Source organism: Channa argus, unplaced genomic scaffold (genome assembly GCF_033026475.1).
Source record: "Channa argus isolate prfri unplaced genomic scaffold, Channa argus male v1.0 Contig052, whole genome shotgun sequence".
NCBI classification, from domain to species: Eukaryota; Metazoa; Chordata; class Actinopteri; order Anabantiformes; family Channidae; genus Channa; species Channa argus.
Genome location: NW_027125271.1, coordinates 75,250 through 96,830, shown reverse-complemented (window position 1 = coordinate 96,830; position 21,581 = coordinate 75,250). Strand labels below are relative to the sequence as shown.

General features: G+C 42.5%; 16 pseudogenes; all 16 read right to left on the bottom strand.

Annotated features, from left to right (window-relative positions):
• Positions 1–736: 736 nt before the first annotated feature.
• Positions 737–855, bottom strand: LOC137119224 (5S ribosomal RNA; annotated as a pseudogene).
• An 843-nt stretch (positions 856–1,698) lies between these two features.
• On the bottom strand, positions 1,699–1,817 carry LOC137119233 (5S ribosomal RNA; annotated as a pseudogene).
• An 857-nt stretch (positions 1,818–2,674) lies between these two features.
• On the bottom strand, positions 2,675–2,793 carry LOC137119216 (5S ribosomal RNA; annotated as a pseudogene).
• An 851-nt stretch (positions 2,794–3,644) lies between these two features.
• LOC137119243 (5S ribosomal RNA) lies at positions 3,645–3,763 on the bottom strand (annotated as a pseudogene).
• Positions 3,764–4,620: 857 nt separating this feature from the next.
• On the bottom strand, positions 4,621–4,739 carry LOC137119204 (5S ribosomal RNA; annotated as a pseudogene).
• A 6,947-nt stretch (positions 4,740–11,686) lies between these two features.
• Positions 11,687–11,805, bottom strand: LOC137119262 (5S ribosomal RNA; annotated as a pseudogene).
• An 857-nt stretch (positions 11,806–12,662) lies between these two features.
• Positions 12,663–12,771, bottom strand: LOC137119206 (5S ribosomal RNA; annotated as a pseudogene).
• Positions 12,772–13,998: 1,227 nt separating this feature from the next.
• LOC137119258 (5S ribosomal RNA) lies at positions 13,999–14,117 on the bottom strand (annotated as a pseudogene).
• Positions 14,118–14,985: 868 nt separating this feature from the next.
• Positions 14,986–15,104, bottom strand: LOC137119178 (5S ribosomal RNA; annotated as a pseudogene).
• Positions 15,105–15,972: 868 nt separating this feature from the next.
• Positions 15,973–16,091, bottom strand: LOC137119177 (5S ribosomal RNA; annotated as a pseudogene).
• Positions 16,092–16,959: 868 nt separating this feature from the next.
• On the bottom strand, positions 16,960–17,078 carry LOC137119195 (5S ribosomal RNA; annotated as a pseudogene).
• Positions 17,079–17,329: 251 nt separating this feature from the next.
• LOC137119231 (5S ribosomal RNA) lies at positions 17,330–17,448 on the bottom strand (annotated as a pseudogene).
• Positions 17,449–18,306: 858 nt separating this feature from the next.
• On the bottom strand, positions 18,307–18,425 carry LOC137119176 (5S ribosomal RNA; annotated as a pseudogene).
• An 868-nt stretch (positions 18,426–19,293) lies between these two features.
• Positions 19,294–19,412, bottom strand: LOC137119167 (5S ribosomal RNA; annotated as a pseudogene).
• Positions 19,413–20,269: 857 nt separating this feature from the next.
• LOC137119268 (5S ribosomal RNA) lies at positions 20,270–20,388 on the bottom strand (annotated as a pseudogene).
• An 857-nt stretch (positions 20,389–21,245) lies between these two features.
• Positions 21,246–21,364, bottom strand: LOC137119252 (5S ribosomal RNA; annotated as a pseudogene).
• Between the last annotated feature and the right edge of the window lie 217 nt (positions 21,365–21,581).

Genomic DNA, 21,581 nt, shown 5'->3' with positions numbered 1-21,581 from the left:
CCTGTCTAGGGGGTCAGGGTGCAACATACAAAGATAAATTAGCATGTTCCCTCTCCGATCCCCAAACCAAAATCCAGGATCGAGATGTTCCAAAAGAATGATATTTATCTTAAACGAAAGAAAGTGTCAAACAAAACATGACACTACAACTCAGGGCGAACCAAGGCCAACATAATAAACAAAATAAGCCATTTCCCACAGAAAGTGCTAGCTAGCCTGATAGAAATAAACAAACCAAAAGACAGTCGCTAACCCTAACTCCCTAATGTGAAAACAATCCAAAGAAAATGGCAGTTCACCCCTACAGATTTAATACTATTTACAAAATATACAATTTATAAATAAAACCACGGAACAAAACCTAACAATTCAAAAATGCTAAATAAGGTTTGGAAACCAAGAACAGCAAACAGGTGCTGCTGCCAGAAAGAGCCTCGCTAGCTGTTGGGAACCGTACTTTTAAAATCCCAGGAAGTGTAGGATTTTCCAATCAGCTTCCTGTACTGCCCCCCAATCCGGCCAATCAGGCAGGGCACCTATAAGAACAACAAAATAAAAACAACACATATGGCCAGGACCGTAACATGGTCTACTAGTAATGAAGCACGATGGTTGACAAACCAATAAAGTAGCAAAACAGAAATGAAAGAACAAAATTTGATGAAAATATAGAACAATTTCTATGAATAAATAGGCAGTAACACCAGCTTGTGCTGCCCGTAAACCCAAGCAAAAAAGCTTACAGCACCTGGTATTCCCAGGCGGTCTTCCTACCAAGTACTAACCAGGCCCGGCTCTATTTGGCTGCCGAGATCGGACGAGATCGGGCGCTTAGAGAGCGGTGTGGCCGTAAGCTGCATTTGATATCATCAACAGCTCTTAAAAACGCTGGAAAAGCAGAATGCATGACACTTGCTAAGAAGAAGATAAATGTGGCAAAGTACAAAGTACTATAACTGTACTGGTCTGTTACGCCCCTGTCTAGGGGGTCAGGGTACAACATACAAAGATAAATTAGGATCCCCAAACCAAAATCCAGGATCGAGATGTTCCAACAGAATGATATTTATTTTAAACGAAAGAAAGTGTCAAACAAAACATGACACTACAACTCAGGGCGAACCAAGGCCAACATAATAAACAAAATAAGCCATTTCCCACAGAAAGTGCTAGCTAGCCTGATAGAAATAAACAAACCAAAAGACAGTCGCTAACCCTAACTCCCTAATGTGAAAACAGTCCAAAGAAAATGGCAGTTCACCCCTACAGATTTAATACTATTTACAAAATATACAATTTATAAACAAAACCACGGCACAAAACCTAACAATTCAAAAATGCTAAATAAGGTTTGGAAACCAAGAACAGCAAACAGGTGCTGATGCCAGAAAGAGCCTCGCTAGCTGTTGGGAACCGTACTTTTAAAACTCCAGGAAGTGTAGGATGGACCAATCAGCTTCCTGTACTGCCCCCCAATCCGGCCAATCAGGCAGGGCACCTATAAGAACAAGAAAATAAAAACAACACATATGGCCAGGACCGTAACATGGTCTACTAGTAATGAAGCACGATGGTTGACAAACCAATAAAGTAGCAAAACAGTAATGAAAGAACAAAATTTGACGAAAATATAGAACAATTTCTATGAATAAATAGGCAGTAACACCAGCTTGTGCTGCCCGTAAACCCAAGCAAAAAAGCTTACAGCACCTGGTATTCCCACGTGGTCTTCCTACCAAGTACTAACCAGGCCCGGCTCTATTTGGCTGCCGAGATCGGACGGGATCGGGCGCTTAGAGAGCAGTGTGGCCGTAAGCTGCATTTGACATCATCAACAGCTCTTAAAAACGCTGGAGAAGCAGAATGCATGACACTTGCTAAGAAGAAGATAAATGTGGCAAAGTACAAAGTACTATGACTGTACTGGTCTGTTACGCCCCTGTCGAGGGGGTCAGGCTGAAACATACAAAGATAAATTAGCATGTTCCCTCTCCGATCCCCAAACCAAAATCCAGGATCGAGATGTTCCAACAGAATGATATTTATTTTAAACGAAAGAAAGTGTCAAACAAAACATGACACTACAACTCAGGGCGAACCAAGGCCAACATAATAAACAAAATAAGCCATTTCCCACAGAAAGTGCTAGCTAGCCTGATAGAAATAAACAAACCAAAAGACAGTCGCTAACCCTAACTCCCTAATGTGAAAACAGTCCAAAGAAAATGGCAGTTCACCCCTACAGATTTATTACTATTTACAAAATATACAATTTATAAACAAAACCACGGCATAAAACCTAACAATTCAAAAATGCTAAATAAGGTTTGGAAACCAAGAACAGCAAACAGGTGCTGCTGCCAGAAAGAGCCTCGCTAGCTGTTGGGAACCGTACTTTTAAAACTCCAGGAAGTGTAGGATGGACCAATCAGCTTCCTGTACTGCCCCCCAATCCGGCCAATCAGGCAGGGCACCTATAAGAACAACAAAATAAAACCAACACATATGGCCAGGACCGTAACATGGTCTACTAGTAATGAAGCACGATGGTTGACAAACCAATAAAGTAGCAAAACAGCAATGAAAGAACAAAATTTGATGAAAATATAGAACAATTTCTATGAATAAATAGGCAGTAACACCAGCTTGTGCTGCCCGTAAACCCAAGCAAAAAAGCTTACAGCACCTGGTATTCCCAGGCGGTCTTCCTACCAAGTACTAACCAGGCCCGGCTCTATTTGGCTGCCGAGATCGGACGAGATCGGGCGCTTAGAGAGCGGTGTGGCCGTAAGCTGCATTTGACATCATCAACAGCTCTTAAAAACGCTGGAGAAGCAGAATGCATGACACTTGCTAAGAAGAAGATAAATGTGGCAAAGTACAAAGTAAATACTGTACTGGTCTGTTACGCCCCTGTCTAGGGGGTCAGGGTGCAACATACAAAGATAAATTAGGATCCCCAAACCAAAATCCAGGATCGAGATGTTCCAACAGAATGCTATTTATTTTAAACGAAAGAAAGTGTCAAACAAAACATGACACTACAACTCAGGGCGAACCAAGGCCAACATAATAAACAAAATAATCCATTTCCCACAGAAAGTGCTAGCTAGCCTGATAGAAATAAACAAACCAAAAGACAGTCGCTAACCCTAACTCCCTAATGTGAAAACAAGAGAAAACAATCAAAAGAAAATGGCAGTCCACCCCTACAGATTTAATACTATTTACAAAATATACAATTTATAAACAAAACCACGGCACAAAACCTAACAATTCAAAAATGCTAAATAAGGTTTGGAAAGCAAGAACAGCAAACAGGTGCTGCTGCCAGAAAGAGCCTCGCTAGCTGTTGGGAACCGTACTTTTAAAACTCCAGGAAGTGTAGGATGGACCAATCAGCTTCCTGTACTTCCCCCAAATCCGGCCAATCAGGCAGGGCACCTATAAGAACAAGAAAATAAAAACAACACATATGGCCAGGACCGTAACATGGTCTATTAGTAATGAAGCACGATGGTTGACAAACCAATAAAGTAGCAAAACAGCAATGAAAGAACAAAATTTGATGAAAATATAGAACAATTTCTATGAATAAATAGGCAGTAACACCAGCTTGTGCTGCCCGTAAACCCAAGCAAAAAAGCTTACAGCACCTGGTATTCCCAGGCGGTCTTCCTACCAAGTACTAACCAGGCCCGGCCCTATTTGGCTGCCGAGATCGGACGAGATCGGGCGCTTAGAGAGCGGTGTGGCCGTAAACTGCATTTGACATCATCAACAGCTCTTAAGAACGCTAGAGAAGCAGAATGCATGACACTTGCTAAGAAGAAGATAAATGTGGCAAAGTACAAAGTACTATGACTGTACTGGTCTGTTACGCCCCTGTCGAGGGGGTCAGGCTGAAACATACAAAGATAAATTAGCATGTTCCCTCTCCGATCCCCAAACCAAAATCCAGGATCGAGATGTTCCAACAGAATGATATTTATTTTAAACGAAAGAAAGTGTCAAACAAAACATGACACTACAACTCAGGGCGAACCAAGGCCAACATAATAAACAAAATAAGCCATTTCCCACAGAAAGTGCTAGCTAGCCTGATAGAAATAAACAAACCAAAAGACAGTCGCTAACCCTAACTCCCTAATGTGAAAACAGTCCAAAGAAAATGGCAGTTCACCCCTACAGATTTAATACTATTTACAAAATATACAATTTATAAACAAAACCACGGCATAAAACCTAACAATTCAAAAATGCTAAATAAGGTTTGGAAACCAAGAACAGCAAACAGGTGCTGCTGCCAGAAAGAGCCTCGCTAGCTGTTGGGAACCGTACTTTTAAAACTCCAGGAAGTGTAGGATGGACCAATCAGCTTCCTGTACTGCCCCCCAATCCGGCCAATCAGACAGGGCACCTATAAGAACAACAAAATAAAACCAACACATATGGCCAGGACCGTAACATGGTCTACTAGTAATGAAGCACGATGGTTGACAAACCAATAAAGTAGCAAAACAGCAATGAAAGAACAAAATTTGATGAAAATATAGAACAATTTCTATGAATAAATAGGCAGTAACACCAGCTTGTGCTGCCCGTAAACCCAAGCAAAAAAGCTTACAGCACCTGGTATTCCCAGGCGGTCTTCCTACCAAGTACTAACCAGGCCCGGCTCTATTTGGCTGCCGAGATCGGACGAGATCGGGCGCTTAGAGAGCGGTGTGGCCGTAAGCTGCATTTGACATCATCAACAGCTCTTAAAAACGCTGGAGAAGCAGAATGCATGACACTTGCTAAGAAGAAGATAAATGTGGCAAAGTACAAAGTAAATACTGTACTGGTCTGTTACGCCCCTGTCTAGGGGGTCAGGGTGCAACATACAAAGATAAATTAGGATCCCCAAACCAAAATCCAGGATCGAGATGTTCCAACAGAATGCTATTTATTTTAAACGAAAGAAAGTGTCAAACGAAACATGACACTACAACTCAGGGCGAATCAAGGCCAACATAATAAACAAAATAAGCCATTTCCCACAGAAAGTGCTAGCTAGCCTGATAGAAATAAACAAACCAAAAGACAGTCGCTAACCCTAACTCCCTAATGTGAAAACAAGAGAAAACAATCAAAAGAAAATGGCAGTTCACCCCTACAGATTTAATACTATTTACAAAATATAGAATTTATAAACAAAACTACGGCACAAAACCTAACAATTCAAAAATGCTAAATAAGGTTTGGAAACCAAGAACAGCAAACAGGTGCTGCTGCCAGAAAGAGCCTCGCTAGCTGTTGGGAACCGTACTTTTAAAACTCCAGGAAGTGTAGGATGGACCAATCAGCTTCCTGTACTGCCCCCCAATCCGGCCAATCAGGCAGGGCACCTATAAGAACAACAAAATAAAAACAACACATATGGCCAGGACCGTAACATGGTCTACTAGTAATGAAGCACGATGGTTGACAAACCAATAAAGTAGCAAAACAGCAATGAAAGAACAAAATTTGATGAAAATATAGAACAATTTCTATGAATAAATAGGCAGTAACACCAGCTTGTGCTGCCCGTAAACCCAAGCAAAAAAGCTTACAGCACCTGGTATTCCCAGGCGGTCTTCCTACCAAGTACTAACCAGGCCCGGCTCTATTTGGCTGCCGAGATTGGACGAGATCGGGCGCTTTTTTTTTTTTTTTTTTATCTTTTTTTTTTTTTTTTTTTTTATCTTTTTATTATCAAAAATACACTTTACAAAATAAAAATTAACTATATACAGAGAAACATAAAGAAAAAGAGTAAATTCATTCGTCTTTTTAACAGTAAATCAAACAAATTAAAGCAAAGCAAGCCTCTTCCCCTTTTTTCCACATATTTGTATGCACATATATACATGTATACATACATATATATACATACACACATATATATACATATATACATACACACATACATTCTTAAATATATACGCCCATATACTACAAGGTTAAATAAATTCACCCAAAATCGAAGTGCAATCTACCCTCCCCATCCAGCTCACATAAATCATTCCTTGCCCCCCACCTAGCTATAAACTCATCCTCATCCACTGAAAACAGAATTCTCATGTAATGTGTCACCATATTTTGAAAAAAACCCACCCTGTTTGTCCTTTTCCCCCCATACAAAGCATAATTTCTACCAACATACAACACATGACGTGCTACACTCAATAAAAAATTGATTAAACCAACATTACATCTTTTATCACCTTTTTGTTTCCCAAAGCACCACACCCAGTCCCATGCTTCCCCTTCTAACTTAGGCAGTTTACACTTATTGATTAACAACGTTTTAACCCAGTCCCTGAAATCCCGTGTGACTGTACAGTATAGCATAAAGTGGTTAAAATCTTCATCTTCCACCCTACAGACCGGACAGGTTCTCGCATACGTGCTTTTACTTATCTGGTGAAGGACGACAGAAACCAGCACCCTTCTGTGACGCAGCAGGAAGTTTGAGTTTGCTATTGCAGGGGGAAGCCACTTACTGTGTAGATTTGACCAAATTTCAGAGACGGGACGGGTAAGAAAGAGATGAGACCATGCAGTGTTTGCTGTAGGTTCTTGGAATATTTTGTTAATTAAAACCCTATACCAAAATTTTGATTGTAAATCTTGCAGTTTTCTGTTTTTGACGTCACAGGTCAGAGCAAAATCCAGCTCGTCGTCCTCCACCCGATCCTCATTCACTTCCGACAACCACTCTTTCCACTCTTGCGGCATTCGCTCTAATAAATCATCACAAAATCGCACAACTCTAGCCTTTTTTATATTAAACCCTTTCATCCTAATTTTACTAAATACCGCAAGAGGGCTAGGAGCCCCTGTCTGGTCTAAAACATCTTTAATCTGATGTAGCGCCTCAGTCAAGATGCCCCGACCGGCCTTACATCCCTCTCGGCCGCTGAGGCAGGGGTTCCCAAAGATGGGCTGGTTTAACACACTTTGTTTTGATGTAATTACACACTCCAACTGGGGCAGGATTTCCACCCATGCCTCAGCCGCCTCCTGGAAGAGTGGACATGTTCCCACAATAGGCCGGCCGAGTGTGACGCTACATAGATTGTAAAAGCCGCACATACCTCTTTTCAGTACATCATCATACAAATAATCCTCCCATATGTTTTTAGTTTTCTGGCTCAGCATTTTCTTAAACAGTTTTATTCTTAATGACTTCAATTTTGCTTTTAAATTACACAGTTTGAGTCCCCCCTTTTTGTACGGCCCGACCAGTGTCTTATGTGCAATTTTCATTGCTCTCCCCTTCCATAGAAAATCCTCAATAGCGCTGCTCAGGCGTACCAGTACATCACTCGGCAGGTGACAAACCTGCATGGTGTAGACAAGTCTCGGCACAATTACTGCATTTATTACAGTGATTTTCCCTTTTAAACCTAATCCCCTCATTCTCCACAGTGCGAGCCTTGATCTACACCCCGCAACCTGCTCTTCCCAGGATCTACGACTGCTGTCTTCTGGTTGTGAGCCCAAATATACACCAAGTACTTTAACCTCAGGCCCGCCCCTTTTAAAATGCTGGCCTTCCTCCCCAAGAACAGTACCAGGCCCCAGGATCAAACTCGATTTGTCCTTATTTACCCGTGCTCCCGCAGCTTGCTCATATGCATCTAGATGTTGCAAAACCCTTCGCAAACTATCCCCATCCCTGACCATGATGTTAATATCATCCGCATATTGTGCTATTTTGAAATCAGTTCCTCTGGGCGACGTGATCCCAATTATTTGAGAGTCAGATATAATTGACTGTGCTAGAGGTTCTGCCACTATTGCATAGAGCATAGCTGATAGGGGGCACCCCTGTCTCACTGATCTTTCTAAGGGGACGGGATCTGTCACGAAGCCATTGCACTTCACGACACTAGTAGCTCGGCTGTACAGTAACTTCATCCACCCTCGAAAAGTTGGGCCGAACCCAAAAACCCCCAGACACTCGAAGAGAAAATCGTGACTCACTTTGTCAAATGCCTTCTCTAGATCTACATTAAGGTATATACCTCCTGTAGCCATTAAATTCTCCAATGAGAATTTTGTTGACAAAATGCAGTCAGCGATATCCCTCCCCGGAATGCTGTAAGTCTGGGTAGGCCCAACTATCGAGCCAATCACTCCCTTAAGCCTGAACCCTAGCACCTTAGCGAGGATCTTATAGTCAGTATTGAGCAGACTAATTGGCCTATAATTTGCCAGGTCATCTCTGGCGCCTTTGTTTTTATAAACTAGAGTGATCACACCCCTTAAAAAAGACTCCGCGCACCTGTTCTCCTCCTGCATGGCAGAGTATAGCCTGCAGAGGACGGGGGCCAGTATGTTGCTGAAATGTTGGTAAAACTCAGCTGAGAGACCATCCACACCCGGGCTTTTAGATGTATTAAGGTTTCCAATCGCTGCTCTCACTTCTTCAATCTGAATGTCACCATCACACAGAGCCGCATCCTCGTGACTGAGGGAGCAGCCAATTTTTCCTAATACTGTGTCCATTTGTGCTTTTTTAATATGTTGTTTGCTAAACAAATTAGCGTAGTAGTCTTGTATTGCTTGTAAAATATCCACTATATCAGTATGTGTGTTTCCATCAAGGTCTTTTATTTCTGGTATGTATGTTTTTGCCTGTTTCCTTTTTTCCAAACCTAGAAAAAAAGCAGTACAGCGCTCCCCTTTCAACATGTGTTGTGCTTTACTGCGGATCATTGCGCCTCTGCATTTTCTCTCATCTAACCGTCTCCGCTGCTCCCTCAATCCAAGATAGACATCCAAGGGACGGTCACACTCAGCCTCAATAAGCTCAAGCTCCTCTTTTAGATGATGTCTCAGCTCAGCCTCCTCTGTCTTTTCCCTCAGCCTCTTCTCTCTGCTCAGAGCGATACAACGCTTTTTAATTTTAAATTTGGTGCGCTCCCACCACTCAATGATATCCACGACATAATCACTCTCATCACATAGAGCAGAGAGAAAAGACTTCATTTTATCTTTAAAAACTTGATCTTCAAGGAGGGAAGTGTTAAAACACCACAGGCCCCCATTCCTTTGCATACCACCCTCCCCTAGAGTCACCTTTAAACAGGCATGATCACTCCAGGAACAAAAACAATATTTACACTCATTTAATTCTTGCACCAAACTCGACGCCAACAAACACAGGTCAATCCTGGATTGCTTTAGCCTGCCCAATACCACTTGCCTGCGCGAATACGCCCGGGTGCCGGGGTTCAGCACTCTCCACGCATCTATCAAATCACACTCATCCATCCATACAAAAACAGCCGATCTACTAATGTCTTGTTTAAATTTATTATTAACTCCTACGTCCGCCTTAGTCAGAGCAACATTCCAATCTCCTATCACTACCGAGCGATCATCTGTCCACCTTTTGCAGCGCTCAAAGAAACCTCTCCTTTCAGGTTCACTGTTCGGACCGTGCAAATTCAGAATTCTATATTTTTTATTATAATGTATTATATCAATAACAATTAGTCTACCCTGTCCATCCTTAAAAATCTCCACAATACTCTCACACACACCCGGCTTTACAAAAATTGCCACTCCAGCAGTTTTGTCAGAGGAGAGGGAGTAAAAGAGCTCCCCTCTCCAAAAAGATTTTATAGTGTCTATTTTGTCCATGGACCACCTACATTCCTGGACACACAAGATGTCGCATGCCATTTCTCCACAGAGTTGCTCTATTTTCCCAATATTTGTTAACCCGTTTAAATTTTGCGATTGAAGCAGCATTATCAAGTAAACACCGATTAAAAAGGTCATTTCCTAAGCTGTTTTTTCCCTTTGCCTCTATTCCCTCCCTCACTCCTCCCTGATTTCTCTTGCTGTGGACGTTTTCTAACCTGCTTTATCTGCTGAACATCCATCTCCGAATCTGACTCTATACTGTCAGCCTGGGGAGCCAGCAGGGCAGCATCCGAGTCTTCCTCTCTAGGGGCGGGTGGTATTCCATTATGAGAGGGGACCTTCTGTGAAGCGAGCCAAGATGGGCTCAGCCAACCCCCTTCAGGGTGACCCGCCCTATCCCCGCTCCACTCTGCCAGCACTTGATCCATACTAGATCCCAACACATCCTCTCTTTCACTCCCATGTTCCTCCCGCACAGGTAGGTCACCGCCCTGCGTCTCCAACACCACCTCATCCTCCTGTTCACTCTCGCTGCCCATATTCAGCTCTGGCTCCTCTACAGGTCTAACCTCACTCCTGTCATCCTCGGAGATGGATTCCCTGCTACCCTCCCCATTCCCTTCATCTATATTTTTACATTGACATTCCTCTGTGGAGCTATGACATTCCATACATCTGTGCATCCTGGCATCACACTCACGTGCATAATGTCCCTGTTTATTACATTTAAAACAGGTGAAATCCGGACAGTCCCTCACGATGTGTCCCGGCTGTAAGCACATCCGACAAACTTTCACTTGATTATTGTGAATTACTCTAAAATACTCCGGACCATTAGCTGTCATGAATTTCGCTGAGTAGGGCAGTGACTGCACAGTTTCATTAAACTTTACCTTCATATATCTTGTACCGTCCGCCACATCAGTCCCGGGCCACATCCTCCTTTTAATAGGCGAGATCGCTCTCACTCCCCACACGTCCAGTTTTTCCATAATTTCCTCGTCCGTTATATACGCCGGCAAATTCAAAAAAGACACCACCAGTTCATCAATTGCTAATGTTTTTACCATTACCACCGCTTTACCAACTTTAAATCCATCCAGTAGCCTTTTCTTTCCAGCTTCACTTTTTACCGTCACCTCATATTTATTCGATCCGGTCTCACGCAGCGCAACTATGCCTCCACACACATCACGTATTGCTCGTAACAGTTCCATCGTTTTCACCTTCTCTTCACCAACCACCTCTGCTAATACAGTCAAATCTTTTTCGTACCTTTTTTCTCTCATTGTCTCCCGTCTTCCGCTCATCTCCGTCTGCATCCTCGCCCGTTCCTCCTGATGTTTTCCATCCACACAAATGCCATCAATCTCCAACCTATTCTGCCGCTGCTCTCCGACCAAATCTACTCCTTTCCCCGTCCTCTTTGCTGAAGTAATCCTCTGCATTGACAAGCCCGGAACTTGCCCGCCATTTCTCTTCTCTCCCTGCTCCACGGCCTGGCGTTTGCTTCCTCCCGCTCCGTTCTCTATTTCGGCTGGCATTGCCGTTTCCCCCCGACATCTCATGGTAGGAGCCACAATTTTCACAGCGTCCTCCGTCAATTTACCTCGTCTTTCTCCGCCATTCTCCATTTTACGTAGCTTGGCGAATCGAGTAACACTCGGCAAAAAAACAAAACCAAAATAAAATAAAAAAGAAAAAGGCAAAATGAAAGCGCCCCCGAACGGAGCAAATCCGCCGGGGGGATTAGTAACATAAACGAAATCGAAATCTCTATACTATTTAGTTAAATTACGACAAAAAACACAAGCAAACTGAAAAAGCCCGCCAAAACAGGCTCATGCGCGGGTCCGTCACTGCTCGCTCTAGAGAGAAACCACACCTCTGTCTGCAACCAGGTTTGGGAACCAAAAACAGCAAACAGGTGCTGCTGCCAGAAAGAGCCTACAAATAGGCAGTAACACCAGCTTGTGCTGCCCGTAAACCCAAGCAAAGAAGCTTACAGCACGTGGTATTCCCAGGCGGTCTTCCTACCAAGTACTAACCAGGCCCGGCTCTATTTGGCTGCCGAGATCGGACGAGATCGGGCGCTTTGAGAGCGGTGTGGCCGTAAGCTGCATTTGACATCATCAACAGCTCTTAAAAACGCTGGAGAAGCAGAATGCATGACACTTGCTAAGAAGAAGATAAATGTGGCAAAGTACAAAGTACTATAACTGTACTGGTCTGTTACGCCCCTGTCCAGGGGCTCAGGGTGCAACATACAAAGATAAATTAGCATGTTCCCTCTCCGATCCCCAAACCAAAATCCAGGATCGAGATGTTCCAACAGAATGATATTTATTTTAAACGAAAGAAAGTGTCAAACAAAACATGACACTACAACTCAGGGCGAACCAAGGCCAACATAATAAACAAAATAAGCCATTTCCCACAGAAAGTGCTAGCTAGCCTGATAGAAATAAACAATCCAAAAGACAGTCGCTAACCCTAACTCCCTAATGTGAAAACAGTCCAAAGAAAATGGCTGTTCACCCCTACAGATTTAATACTATTTACAAAATATACAATTTATAAACAAAACCACGGCACAAAACCTAACAATTCAAAAATGCTAAATAAGGTTTGGAAACCAAGAACAGCAAACAGGTGCTGCTGCCAGAAAGAGCCTCGCTAGCTGTTGGGAACCGTACTTTTAAAACTCCAGGAAGTGTAGGATGGACCAATCAGCTTCCTGTACTGCCCCCCAATCCGGCCAATCAGGCAGGGCACCTATAAGAACAACAAAAAAAAAACAACACATATGGCCAGGACCGTAACATGGTCTACTAGTAATGAAGCACGATGGTTGACAAACCAATAAAGTAGCAAAACAGTAATGAAAGAACAAAATTTGATGAAAATATAGAACAATTTCTATGAATAAATAGGCAGTAACACCAGCTTGTGCTGCCCGTAAACCCAAGCAAAAAAGCTTACAGCACCTGGTATTCCCACGCGGTCTTCCTACCAAGTACTAACCAGGCCCGGCTCTATTTGGCTGCCGAGATCGGGCGCTTAGAGAGCGGTGTGGCCGTAAGCTGCATTTGACATCATCAACAGCTCTTAAAAACGCTGGAGAAGCAGAATGCATGACACTTGCTAAGAAGAAGATAAATGTGGCAAAGTACAAAGTACTATAACTGTACTGGTCTGTTACGCCCCTGTCTAGGGGGTCAGGGTGCAACATACAAAGATAAATTAGCATGTTCCCTCTCCGGTCTCCAAACCAAAATCCAGGATCGAGATGTTCCAACAGAATGATATTTATTTTAAACGAAATAAAGTGTCAAACAAAACATGACACTACAACTCAGGGCGAACCAAGGCCAACATAATAAACAAAATAAGCCATTTCCCACAGAAAGTGCTAGCTAGCCTGATAGAAATAAACAAACCAAAAGACAGTCGCTAACCCTAACTCCCTAATGTGAAAACAAGAGAAAACAATCAAAAGAAAATGGCTGTTCACCACTACAGATTTAATACTATTTACAAAATATACAATTTATAGACAAAACCACGGCACAAAACCTAACAATTCAAAAATGCTAAATAAGGTTTGGAAACCAAGAACAGCAAACAGGTGCTGCTGCCAGAAAGAGCCTCGCTAGCTGTTGGGAACCGTACTTTTAAAACTCCAGGAAGTTTAGGATGGACCAATCAGCTTCCTGTACTGCCCCTCAATCCGGCCAATCAGGCAGGGCACCTATAAGAACAACAAAATAAAAACAACACATATGGCCAGGACCGTAACATGGTCTACTAGTAATGAAGCACGATGGTTGAAAAACCAATAAAGTAGCAAAACAGCAATGAAAGAACAAAATTTGATGAAAATATAGAACAATTTCTAGGAATAAATAGGCAGTAACACCAGCTTGTGCTGCCCGTAAACCCAAGCAAAAAAGCTTACAGCACCAGGCGGTCTTCCTACCAAGTACTAACTAGGCCCGGCCTTATTTGGCTGCCGAGATCGGACGAGATCGGACGCTTCGAGAGCAGTGTGGCCGTAAGCTGCATTTGATATCATCAACAACTCCTAAAAACGCTGGAGAAGCAGAATGCATGACACTCGCTAAGAAGTAGATAAATGTGGCAAAGTACTAAAACGGTACTGGTCTAGTAGTAAAGAAGCACGATGGTTGACAAACCAATAAAGTAGCAAAACAGCAATGAAAGAACAAACTTTGATGAAAATATAGAACAATTTCTATGAATAAATAGGCAGTAACACCAGCTTGTGCTGCCCGTAAACCCAAGCAACAAAGCTTACAGCACCTGGTATTCCCAGGCGGTCTTCCTACCAAGTACTAACCAGGCCCGTCTCTATTTGGCTGCCGAGATCGGACGAGATCGGGCGCTTTGAGAGCGATGTGGCCGTAAGCTGCATTTGACATCATCAACAGCTCTTAAAAACGCTGGAGAAGCAGAATGCATGACACTTGCTAAGAAGAAGATAAATGTGGCAAAGTACAAAGTACTATAAACTGTACTGGTCTGTTACGCCCCTGTCTAGGGGGTCAGGGTGCAACATACAAAGATAAATTAGCATGTTCCCTCTCCGATCCCCAAACCAAAATCCAAGATCGAGATGTTCCAACAGAATGATATTTATTTTAAACGAAAGAAAGTGTCAAACAAAACATGACACTACAACTCAGGGGGAACCAAGGCCAACATAATAAACAAAATAAGCCATTTCCCACAGAAAGTGCTAGCTAGCCTGATAGAAATAAACAAACCAAAAGACAGTCGCTAACCCTAACTCCCTAATGCGAAAACAAGAGAAAACAGTCCAAAGAAAATGGCAGTTCACCCCTACAGATTTAATACTATTTACAAAATATACAATTTATAAACAAAACCACGGCACAAAACCTAACAATTCAAAAATGCTAAATAAGGTTTGGAAACAAAGAACAGCAAACAGGTGCTGCTGCCAGAAAGAGCCTCGCTAGCTGTTGGGAACCGTACTTTTAAAACTCCAGGAAGTGTAGGATGGACCAATCAGCTTCCTGTACTGCCCCCCAATCCGGCCAATCAGGCAGGGCACCTATAAGAACAACAAAATAAAAACAACACATATGGCCAGGACCGTAACATGGTCTACTAGTAATGAAGCACGATGGTTGACAAACCAATAAAGTAGCAAAACAGCAATGAAAGAACAAAATTTGATGAAAATATAGAACAATTTCTATGAATAAATAGGCAGTAACACCAGCTTGTGCTGCCCGTAAACCCAAGCAAAAAAGCTTACAGCACCTGGTATTCCCAGGCGGTCTTCCTACCAAGTACTAACAAGGCCTGGTCCTATTTGGCTGCCGAGATCGGACGAGATCGGGCGCTTCGAGAGCAGTGTGGCCGTAAGCTGCATTTGATATCATCAACAGCTCCTAAAAACGCTGGAGAAGCAGAATGCATGACACTTGCTAAGAAGAATATAAATGTGGCAAAGTACAAAGTACTATAAACTGTACTGGTCTGTTACGCCCCTGTCTAGGGGGTCAGGGTGCAACATACAAAGATAAATTAGCATGTTCCCTCTCCGGTCTCCAAACCAAAATCCAGGATCGAGATGTTCCAACAGAATGATATTTATTTTAAACGAAAGAAAGTGTCAAACAAAACATGACACTACAACTCAGGGGGAACCAAGGCCAACATAATAAACAAAATAAGCCATTTCCCACAGAAACTGCTAGCTAACCTGATAGAAATAAACAAACCAAAAGACAGTCGCTAACCCTAACTCTCTATTGTGAAAACAAGAGAAAACAATCAAAAGAAAATGGCAGTTCACCCCTACAGATCTAATACTATTTACAAAATATACAATTTATAGACAAAACCACGGCACAAAACCTAACAATTCAAAAATGCTAAATAAGGTTTGGAAACCAAGAACAGCAAACAGGTGCTGCTGCCAGAAAGAGCCTCGCTAGCTGTTGGGAACCGTACTTTTAAAACTCCAGGAAGTGTAGGATGGACCAATCAGCTTCCTGTACTGCCCCCCAATCCGGCCAATCAGGCAGGGCACCTATAAGAACAACAAAATAAAAACAACACATATGGCCAGGACCGTAACATGGTCTACTAGTAATGAAGCACGATGGTTGACAAACCAATAAAGTAGCAAAACAGCAATGAAAGAACAAAATTTGATGAAAATATAGAACAATTTCTATGAATAAATAGGCAGTAACACCAGCTTGTGCTGCCCGTAAACCCAAGCAAAAAAGCTTACAGCACCTGGTATTCCCAGGCGGTCTTCCTACCAAGTACTAACAAGGCCTGGTCCTATTTGGCTGCCGAGATCGGACGAGATCGGGCGCTTCGAGAGCAGTGTGGCCGTAAGCTGCATTTGATATCATCAACAGCTCCTAAAAACGCTGGAGAAGCAGAATGCATGACACTTGCTAAGAAGAATATAAATGTGGCAAAGTACAAAGTACTATAAACTGTACTGGTCTGTTACGCCCCTGTCTAGGGGGTCAGGGTGCAACATACAAAGATAAATTAGCATGTTCCCTCTCCGGTCTCCAAACCAAAATCCAGGATCGAGATGTTCCAACAGAATGATATTTATTTTAAACGAAAGAAAGTGTCAAACAAAACATGACACTACAACTCAGGGGGAACCAAGGCCAACATAATAAACAAAATAAGCCATTTCCCACAGAAACTGCTAGCTAACCTGATAGAAATAAACAAACCAAAAGACAGTCGCTAACCCTAACTCTCTATTGTGAAAACAAGAGAAAACAATCAAAAGAAAATGGCAGTTCACCCCTACAGATCTAATACTATTTACAAAATATACAATTTATAGACAAAACCACGGCACAAAACCTAACAATTCAAAAATGCTAAATAAGGTTTGGAAACCAAGAACAGCAAACAGGTGCTGCTGCCAGAAAGAGCCTCGCTAGCTGTTGGGAACCGTACTTTTAAAACTCCAGGAAGTGTAGGATGGACCAATCAGCTTCCTGTACTGCCCCCCAATCCGGCCAATCAGGCAGGGCACCTATAAGAACAACAAAATAAAAACAACACATATGGCCAGGACCGTAACATGGTCTACTAGTAATGAAGCACGATGGTTGACAAACCAATAAAGTAGCAAAACAGCAATGAAAGAACAAAATTTGATGAAAATATAGAACAATTTCTATGAATAAATAGGCAGTAACACCAGCTTGTGCTGCCCGTAAACCCAAGCAAAAAAGCTTACAGCACCTGGTATTCCCAGGCGGTCTTCCTACCAAGTACTAACAAGGCCCGGCCCTATTTGGATGCCGAGATCGGACGAGATCGGGCGCTTCGAGAGCAGTGTGGCCGTAAGCTGCATTTGATATAATCAACAACTCCTAAAAACGCTGGAGAAGCAGAATGCATGACACTCGCTAAAAAGTAGATAAATGTGGCAAAGTACTAAAACGGTACTGGTTTAGTAGTAAAGAAGCACGATGGTTGACAAACCAATAAAGTAGCAAAACAGCAATGAAAGAACAAACTTTGATGAAAATATAGAACAATTTCTATGAATAAATAGGCAGTAACACCAGCTTGTGCTGCCCGTAAACCCAAGCAACAAAGCTTACAGCACCTGGTATTCCCAGGCGGTCTTCCTACCAAGTACTAACCAGGCCCGGCTCTATTTGGCTGCCGAGATCGGACGAGATCGGGCGCTTGGAGAGCGGTGTGGCCGTAAGCTGCATTTGACATCATCAACAGCTCTTAAAAACGCTGGAGAAGCAGAATGCATGACACTTGCTAAGAAGAAGATAAATGTGGCAAAGTACAAAGTACTATAAACTGTACTGGTCTGTTACGCCCCTGGCTAGGGGGTCAGGGTGCAACATACAAAGATAAATTAGCATGTTCCCTCTCCGATCCCCAAACCAAAATCCAAGATCGAGATGTTCCAACAGAATGATATTTATTTTAAACGAAAGAAAGTGTCAAACAAAACATGACACTACAACTCAGGGGGAACCAAGGCCAACATAATAAACAAAATAAGCCATTTCCCACAGAAAGTGCTAGCTAGCCTGATAGAAATAAACAAACCAAAAGACAGTCGCTAACCCTAACTCCCTAATGCGAAAACAATCAAAAGAAAATGGCAGTTCACCCCTACAGATTTAATACTATTTACAAAATATACAATTTATAAACAAAACCACGGCAGAAAACCTAACAATTCAAAAATGCTAAATAAGGTTTGGAAACAAAGAACAGCAAACAGGTGCTGCTGCCAGAAAGAGCCTCGCTAGCTGTTGGGAACCGTACTTTTAAAACTCCAGGAAGTGTAGGATGGACCAATCAGCTTCCTGTACTGCCCCCCAATCCGGCCAATCAGGCAGGGCACCTATAAGAACAACAAAATAAAAACAACACATATGGCCAGGACCGTAACATGGTCTACTAGTAATGAAGCACGATGGTTGACAAACCAATAAAGTAGCAAAACAGCAATGAAAGAACAAAATTTGATGAAAATATAGAACAATTTCTATGAATAAATAGGCAGTAACACCAGCTTGTGCTGCCCGTAAACCCAAGCAAAAAAGCTTACAGCACCTGGTATTCCCAGGCGGTCTTCCTACCAAGTACTAACAAGGCCTGGTCCTATTTGGCTGCCGAGATCGGACGAGATCGGGCGCTTCGAGAGCAGTGTGGCCGTAAGCTGCATTTGATATCATCAACAGCTCCTAAAAACGCTGGAGAAGCAGAATGCATGACACTTGCTAAGAAGAATATAAATGTGGCAAAGTACAAAGTACTATAAACTGTACTGGTCTGTTACGCCCCTGTCTAGGGGGTCAGGGTGCAACATACAAAGATAAATTAGCATGTTCCCTCTCCGGTCTCCAAACCAAAATCCAGGATCGAGATGTTCCAACAGAATGATATTTATTTTAAACGAAAGAAAGTGTCAAACAAAACATGACACTACAACTCAGGGGGAACCAAGGCCAACATAATAAACAAAATAAGCCATTTCCCACAGAAACTGCTAGCTAACCTGATAGAAATAAACAAACCAACAGACAGTCGCTAACCCTAACTCCCTAATGTGAAAACAAGAGAAAACAATCAAAAGAAAATGGCAGTTCACCCCTACAGATCTAATACTATTTACAAAATATACAATTTATAGACAAAACCACGGCACAAAACCTAACAATTCAAAAATGCTAAATAAGGTTTGGAAACCAAGAACAGCAAACAGGTGCTGCTGCCAGAAAGAGCCTCGCTAGCTGTTGGGAACCGTACTTTTAAAACTCCAGGAAGTGTAGGATGGACCAATCAGCTTCCTGTACTGCCCCCCAATCCGGCCAATCAGGCAGGGCACCTATAAGAACAACAAAATAAAAACAACACATATGGCCAGGACCGTAACATGGTCTACTAGTAATGAAGCACGATGGTTGACAAACCAATAAAGTAGCAAAACAGCAATGAAAGAACAAAATTTGATGAAAATATAGAACAATTTCTATGAATAAATAGGCAGTAACACCAGCTTGTGCTGCCCGTAAACCCAAGCAACAAAGCTTACAGCACCTGGTATTGCCAGGCGGTCTTCCTACCAATTACTAACCAGGCCCGGCTCTATTTGGCTGCCGAGATCGGACGAGATCGGACGCTTAGAGAGCGGTGTGGCCGTAAGCTGCATTTGACATCATCAACAGCTCTTAAAAACGCTGGAGAAGCAGAATGCATGACACTTGCTAAGAAGAAGATAAATGTGGCAAAGTACAAAGTACTATAACTGTACTGGTCTGATACGCCCCTGTCTAGGGGGTCAGGGTGCAACATACAAAGATAAATTAGCATGTTCCCTCTCTGATCCCCAAACCAAAATCCAGGATCAAGATGTTCCAACAGAATGATATTTATTTTAATCGAAAGAAAGTGTCAAACAAAACATGACACTACAACTCAGGGGGAACCAAGGCCAACATAATAAACAAAATAAGCCATATCCCACAGAAAGTGCTAGCTAGCCTGATAGAAATAAACAAACCAAAAGACAGTCGCTAACCCTAACTCCCTAATGTGAAAACAGTCCAAAGAAAATGGCAGTTCACCCCTACAGATTTAATACTATTTACAAAATATACAATTTATAAACAAAACCACGGCACAAAACCTAACAATTCAAAAATGCTAAATAAGATTTGGAAAGCAAGAACAGCAAACAGGTGCTGATGCCAGAAAGAGCCTCGCTAGCTGTTGGGAACCGTACTTTTAAAACTCCAGGAAGTGTAGGATGGACCAATCAGCTTCCTGTACTGCCCCCCAATCCGGCCAATCAGGCAGGGCACCTATAAGAACAAGAAAATAAAAACAACACATATGGCCAGGACCGTAACATGGTCTACTAGTAATGAAGCACGATGGTTGGCAAACCAATAAAGTAGCAAAACAGCAATGAAAGAACAAAATTTGATGAAAATATAGAACAATTTCTATGAATAAATAGGCAGTAACACCAGCTTGTGCTGCCCGTAAACCCAAGCAAAAAAGCTTACAGCACGTGGTATTCCCAGGCGGTCTTCCTACCAAGTACTAACCAGGCCCGGCCCTATTTGGCTGCCGAGATCGGACGAGATCGGGCGCTTAGAGAGCGGTGTGGCCGTAAGCTGCATTTGACATAATCAACAGCTCTTAAAAACGCTAGAGAAGCAGAATGCATGACACTTGCTAAGAAGAAGATAAATGTGGCAAAGTACAAAGTACTATGACTGTACTGGTCTGTTACGCCCCTGTCTAGGGGGTCAGGGTGAAACATACAAAGATAAATTAGCATGTTCCCTCTCCGATCCCCAAACCAAAATCCAGGATCGAGATGTTCCAACAGAATGATATTTATTTTAAACGAAAGAAAGTGTCAAACAAAACATGACACTACAACTCAGGGCGAACCAAGGCCAACATAATAAACAAAATAAGCCATTTCCCCCAGAAAGTGCTAGCTAGCCTGATAGAAATAAACAAACCAAAAGACAGTCGCTAACCCTAACTCCCTAATGTGAAAACAGTCCAAAGAAAATGGCAGTTCACCCCTACAGATTTAATACTATTTACAAAATATACAATTTATAAACAAAACCACGGCACAAAACCTAACAATTCAAAAATGCTAAATAAGGTTTGGAAACCAAGAACAGCAAACAGGTGCTGCTGCCAGAAAGAGCCTCGCTAGCTGTTGGGAACCGTACTTTTAAAACTCCAGGAAGTGTAGGATGGACCAATCAGCTTCCTGTACTTCCCCAAAATCCGGCCAATCAGGCAGGGCACCTATAAGAACAAGAAAATAAAAACAACACATATGGCCAGGACCGTAACATGGTCTATTAGTAATGAAGCACGATGGTTGACAAACCAATAAAGTAGCAAAACAGCAATGAAAGAACAAAATTTGATGAAAATATAGAACAATTTCTATGAATAAATAGGCAGTAACACCAGCTTGTGCTGCCCGTAAACCCAAGCAAAAAAGCTTACAGCACCTGGTATTCCCAGGCGGTCTTCCTACCAAGTACTAACCAGGCCCGGCCCTATTTGGCTGCCGAGATCGGACGGGATCGGGCGCTTAGAGAGCGGTGTGGCCGTAAGCTGCATTTGACATCATCAACAGCTCTTAAAAACGCTAGACAAGCAGAATGCATGACACTTGTTAAGAATAAGATAAATGTGGCAAAGTACAAAGTACTATGACTGTACTGGTCTGTTACGCCCCTGTCTAGGGGGTCAGGGTGAAACATACAAAGATAAATTAGCATGTTCCCTCTCCGATCCCCAAACCAAAATCCAGGATTGAGATGTTCCAACAG